The following is a 7,022-nucleotide window of genomic DNA, read 5'->3' as shown; positions in this document are numbered from 1 at the left end:
AAAACCATTTACTGGAGAAAAGAGAGCCTATTCAACAAATGGTGCAGGGAAAACTGGAAATCCATACTTAGGAAAATGAAATTAAACCTCTAACCCTAACCCTGCACAAAAGCGAACTCAAAGTGGATCAAAGACTTAAGCACTAGAACAGAGTTCCTGCACCTAATAGAAGGAAAAATAGGCCCAAACCTTCACCATGTAGGCCTACAATCTGACTTCCTTAACAAGACTCCTAAAGCACAAGAAGTAAAATGAAGGATCAATAAGTGGGATGGATTAAAATCAAAAAGCTTCCTCAGCAAAGGAAACAATCAATAATGAGAGCGCCTACAGATTGGGAGAAAATCTTTACCACATGCACCTCCAATAAAGAACTAATCTCTATGATATATAAAGAACTCAAAAAACTTAACACCAAAAAACAAAACAAACAAACAAACAACAACAACAACAACAAACCCAAAACAACATAATACACAGAATTGGTTTATCAGTTCTAAGACCCTTTTTTTGGGGGGTGGGGTGTAGACTCTTGGTTCTGCTGTATATTTGTTTATGAGGACATAGGCACATTTTGAGTATTACTTCCCAATTTATATCCTCATAATTTCTATGACTATGAATTTGAATACCAGTTAAATAAAAGTATGGGAATTGGACATTGAACATTTTTTTTTACTTCAGGTCTTACAGGAAAAGCTTTCAACATTTCCTGATTCAGTCTTATCTGAGTAGTTGGCTTGTACACCTGGACCTTATGGTATTGGGGTAAGTTCAATCTATATTCAATCTATATGAGTTTTTATCATGAAGGAATATTGCCATCAAAAAACAGACATGATGACCAATTATTATGGTCTAGATATTATGTGTGACCCACTGTAAGAACGTTTAGAGGAGAAATGATAGAGTTAAGATTTATGAGAGTCTTAACCCAATAGGTGAATTAATCCCCTGATGGGATTAACTAAATGTAAACTGAAGGTGAGTATTTTGTGGCTGGAGGAGGTGAAACATTGGGGTCCTGCCTTTGGGATATATATTTTGTGTATGGCAAGTGGAGTCTCTCTCTGCTTCTTGATTATCATGTGTGCTGATTCTTTCCACAATATCCTTCTGCCATGATATTGTGCCCACCTTGAGCCCTGATGAATGGAGCTTGCTATCTTTGGATTGAGACCTCTGAAACTGTGAGCCCCAGAAAATCTTTTTCTCTTCTAAATTTTTTCTTGTCAGGTCTTTCAGCCACAGTAGAAAAAAAAGTTGGCTAAAACAAAAATTGGTACTGAGAAGGGGGGGCGGTTTCTGTGACCATGTGATTTGGAAGTTTTGGGGACTTTCTGAAAATTGGAGTAGGAATTTGATGTTTAACAGTGCAAGCTGGAAATGTTTTAGATTGTTGCAAGCAGAGCTTAATGGCTAATTCTGATGGGAGCTCAGAACACCAGAATGCCAATAGAACCATGGATTGTAAAGACAGGGCTCAAGAGGATTCAGAGAAAGAGAGCTGTATTGGAATTTGCAGTCGAGGCCATATGTGTTATGTTCTGTCTGAGAAGTTGTCTGCATTTTGCCCATGTCTATGAGGCTGATTTAAAAGGAATGGACTTCCTAATATGGTGAGAGTAATATCCAGGCAGCATAGAATTTGGGTGGTGGCATTCATGTTGCTGGCTTTTAAATAAATTTATTGTGATAATAAGGAGCATAAAGCAGAGCAGAAAGATTTGAAAAACTTTTGTCTTGAAAGGTGGGAAAAACTGGGTCTATAGAAGTTACAGCTGTGAAAGATATTACCTCCACTAAAGAAATGCTAAAACCTTTTCCCATAGACAATAAGAAAGATGGCTTCAGGGAATTTCAGGTATTGGCAAGGTCATATCCATCTCAGACTCAAGAAAGTCTCAAAATTCTCTTGAGAAGAGACCAGTGGGGTTCCCTTAGTTTTTTCAACAGACTAATCTATCCAGGCACTCAGAGGCTGCTGCAGCCAGCATCCCTGGAGGCTCGGCTACTGCTCAAGATGGTGGAAGACCTTGGTGTCAACCACCTGATTCTGCAGGAATGTAACATGCTGGAGGTCATGAAAGCCTCCATCAAGATTTCAAATGAAGGCCTGGGAGTCCAGAATCAGTGCAGCAGGGTCATAGTCTCTGCAGGACCCCTTGAGAGAGCAATGCATAAAGATGTGAGGAAGAGGCAAAAGCTGCAGTGGAGACCATCAAGAATAAGAAATTCCAGCACTATGGAACATCCACTGAGAAAGGCTGCAGCAATCGAGGTGAGTCAAACCAACCAGAAAGGCCACGTGGGCTACAATCAACAAGGCCACAGATGGAGTTAAACAAGCCCTTTGGACAGAACAGCATGCCATGTGCTCCAGATGCCAGATGTGGAAATACAGGACTTGTTTGCCTAGCTGGATTCCAGACTTCCTGAACTCCCTGTACATTTATATTTCGGATACTTGTACATTGCTTTTAATTTTTTATTGGAGCTCATGATATGAGCTTACCCTGAGTCTCAGAGGAGATTTTTGACTTGCAATTTTGGGTAGCTTCAATTGTTCAGACTCTGGGAACTCTTGGAAATGGATTAAATGTATTTTTCATGATGAGATGAACATGAGCTTTTGGGGGTCAGGTGTAGAATGTTATGGTTTAGAAATTAGTTGTCCCCCAAAAGCTCATGTGTAAGACAATGCAAGAATGTTTAGAGGAGAAATTATTAAGGTATGAGAGCCTCAACCCAGTTAGTGGATTAATCCTCTGATGGGACTATCTGAGTGAAAATGGAAACAGGTAGGGTGTGGCTTGAGGAGGTGGGTCATTGGGGACACCATGTCTTTGGGGTGTATATTTTGTATCTGGCAAATAGAGTCTCTCTCTGCTTACTGATTATCATGTGAACTGCTTTCCTCCATCACACTCTTCCACCATGATGTTCTGCCTCTCATGGAGCCCTGAGGACTGGACCTTGCTGTATAAGGTCCAGCCAGAGACCTCTGAAACTATGAACCCTAAACAAACTTTCCCTCTTCTACAATTGTTCTGGTCGGGTGTTTAGTCACAGTAGTAAAAAAAAGCTAACTAAAACACCAATGGAACAGAATAGAAGATATAAAGACAAAACCCCACAGATGTAGAGTCATCTGATACTCAAAAAGGTGCTGAAAACATAGGTTGGAGAAATGATGATCTTTTCAACAAATGCTGCTGATGAAAACTGAATATTCATATGTACAAGAATGAAAGTAGATGCTTACTTTTCACCCTGATAAATGTCAACTCAAAGTGGATCTGATGCCTAGGAATTAGACCAGAAACTCAACTATTGGAGGAAAACATAAAGTCACCACTCCAATATATTGGAGCAGGCAGCAACTTCCTTAGCAAAACCCTCAAAAAAACAAATCCAACAATCAATAAGTGGAATGGAATCAAATTAAAAAGGTTATTCACAAAAAAGGAAAATTAAAAGCATAAAAAGAGAGCCTACAGAAAGGGAGAGAATCTTTGCCAGCTACTCCTCCTAGAGGGATTAATGTCCAGAATATATAAAGAACTCAAAATACTTAACACAAAGAAAAAAAATCCAATCAAGAAATGGGCAGAAGAACTAAACAGATATTTCTCAAAATAAGAAATATAAAAAGCTAACAAACATATGAAAAACATATTCAACATCTCCAGCAATTAAGGAAATAAACATTAAATAACAATGCTGAGATTTTTATCTCACTCAATTTAGGATGTCAATCATCAACAATGCAAAGAATTCTGGCAAGGATGGTATACTTAAACATTTTTCTTGGGACTGAAAATTAGTACAACCACTGTGGAAAGTAGTATGTAGATTCCTCAAAAGCCCAGGAATGGAACCATCCTATGACCCTTGTTCCTTGGTGGATATGAAAAAAAAGAAAGAAAAAAGAAAATTAGCCCATCACAGTGATACAGGTACATCAATATCTATAGCAGTGTCATTCATGAGTAACCGAGTTATGGGCCTAGCCCAGGTACCCAAGAATAAATGAATGGAAAAATAGAATATGGCATATATACACAATGGTGTTTTACTCAGCCATGAAGAAGACTGAGATTATGACATCTGCTTGGAAATGAATTGAACTGGAGAACATCACACTAAGTGAAATAAGCCAGACTCATAAGGTCAAAGGTTGGACATTTTCCCTCATATGCAGAAGCTACAGCAAAATAAGGGGAAAAGATAGGTGGAGGGCAGTTACATGACAACAGAAGGCAAGATAGTGGAGTAGTAGAAAGGGATAGAAGGGGAAGGAAAAGAGACAGAAAAAGTAAGAGACTATGGAATAAAATGGACCACATTATTCTATGTATCTATTTGAATACAACACAATGGCTGAGCATGGTGGCACACCCCTATAATCCCAGCAACTCAGGAAACTGAAGCAAGAGGATTGAGAGTCCAAAGCCAACTCATCCCTAAGCAACTCAGTGAGACCCTGTCTCTAAATAAAATATTTTTTAAAAGGGTTGGAAATGTGGCTCCGTGTTCAAACACCTCTGGGGTCAATCCTCAGTATTCCAAAAAAATTTTGTTTCATAAACACAACACATTGGATTTTCCCTTTATGTATATCTATAAAACATCCATTAAAAATCAATAAAAAGAGGCACTAGGGACTGATTTGGAGCAAATCATTTTTCATGCATGTATGATTATGTGAAAATCAATTCTACTATTATATGTAACTATAATGCACTAATAAAAACATTAAAAAAATAAAAAAGAGAAACCATATGATCCAGCACTCCTACTACTGGAAATATACCCAAAGAATATGAAATCAGTGTGTCAAAAAGATACCTGCATGTTTATATTTATTGCAGTCCTATTCACAATAGCTAAGAAGTAGAAACAAGCTAAGTATTCATAGATGAATAAATGGATAATGAATATACATATTCATGTATATATTCATATATATATTTATAAAGAAGAATGAAAAGGAGGAGGGGTTGGGAGGTAGGGTGAGGGGAGGTGATGGAATGTGGGAGTACTTGGGATTGAAATGGAGCAAATCACATTTCTTGGACGTATGGATATGTCACAATAAACTCCACTACTATGTATAACTTTAAGGCACTGATAAAAACATTTGAATTTTTTCAATGCAAGTGCCTAGAAGCTTATGGAATGAAAAAACAAAAATGAAATCCTGTCGTTTGCAACAACATGGATGGAACTGGAGGTAATTAGATGAAGTGAAATAAAACAGGCTCATAAAGACAAGTACTGCACATCATTCATATATAGAATCTAAAAATTGAGTGTACACTGGTGTTGCCAAAAGGTAGGGAGAATATAGTGGAGAGATGGCAAAAGTTTGATCAATGTATACAAAATAACAGTTGGACAGGATTATGCATTTCTGGTGTGTTATTGTGCAGTGGGGAGACTATAGCTCACAATAGTGTACTGTGCATTTTTAAAAGTTAGAAGAAATAATTTTGAGAGTTTTTACCATGAAAGAAATGATAAGGGCTGGGGCTCTGGCTCAGTGGGAGAACATATGCCTACATGTGTGAGGCACTGAGGTTGATCTCCAGCACCACATTAAAAAACAAACAAACAAAACCCTAAATATCCAAACTACAGGTATTGTGTCCATCTATAACTAAAAATATTTTTAATAAAAGAATTGGTAAATGCTTAAGAAAACAGGTGTTTGGCCTGATTTAAATACCACACAGTGTATACATGTATCAAAACACAAAATGGTACCCAAAATGTGGACATTTTTAATGCATTTTATGTATCACTTAAAATATTTCACTTAAATTCTCAAAAAGTCATTTCCTGAAAGAATCTGTGCAACCTGTACAGAAGTCTTCATTTTAAGATGTTGCACAGGTGATGGATTTAAAGCTCAAGAATAAAAATCTCTAGTCTGCAGAATTAATTCCAGATATTTTGTTTGGTTGCTTTTTTTCTCAACCAGCCCAACTCCTCCCATTATTACCCTGCATGTTCTTCACCTTTGGAATATCTTGCAGGTACAGAGTTATGTCAATTTTTTAGTATAATTATGTACTTATAATCATGTACTTTCTTGTTTTGAAACGGTTCTTTTAATCATTCATTGTCTCAGGAATTCTCCTTCACAAGTTCAAAGTTCTACTTCTAGAGGGATGACTCTCCTGTCCCGTTCTACCAAGGAATCATTAAACATTTTCTGTGAAATTGTTTATGTGTCTATCTCTCACTAACTGGAACATAAGACCTTGTAATAGCAAACTCATATTCTGTTTCCAAATTTGTAATTAAGCACACAAATATACTGAAATAAAAGGCCAAAATGCTATTTGAATAAATTAATACATCTGATAAAATAAACTATTGCATAAAAGTTCTGTTTCCTTTCTCCCTGTTCCTAATACTTGTTTCCATATTTCAAAAACTTCAAAATCACTGTTACTATTTAAACCGAAGCAGAATTCTAGATACCAACAGTCAGTAGTTATTTTCAATATTCCACTTTCCTTTATTTTAACCAAGAATATTTTTCAGTAACTTCTAGTGAAAATTCAGTCCTAGGTCAAGATCATTGTAATGTTTTGAGCAACCAATAAAAAAAGACAATTCAGTCCTAAGAAAAGCCATGCTCTGTTCTTTACACAGTAATATCAGAAAGTTTTTTACTTTTGAGATTCCAACATTCCTTTTCTGAAAAGGTCAGATCATGGAAAGCTATATTTAGGGTCATATGGAGATTACATCCACTGAAAGTTAATGGTTGACTTCTCAGAAAGCTCAAAGATCAGAATCATTCACAGAGTAATCTTTTAAGCAGGTTCAGTTTTCAGAAAGTAGAAGTCTCTTTGCCAAATATTTCTGTAACTTGATTGAAACTATCTGCCTGCCTAAACCCAAGGACTCTGAGGAAATCCTTCCATTATTCTGCAGCAGTGAGTCACAGCCCATCAGGAGAAAGTTGAATGAGGATCAACACATTACAGGTCTTGGTGAAAGGAAGC

The sequence above is a fragment of the Callospermophilus lateralis genome, chromosome 2 (genome assembly GCF_048772815.1).
Source record: "Callospermophilus lateralis isolate mCalLat2 chromosome 2, mCalLat2.hap1, whole genome shotgun sequence".
Taxonomy (NCBI): Eukaryota; Metazoa; Chordata; class Mammalia; order Rodentia; family Sciuridae; genus Callospermophilus; species Callospermophilus lateralis.
The sequence above is the reverse complement of the archived record's forward strand: the minus strand, read 5'-3'. Positions refer to the sequence as shown.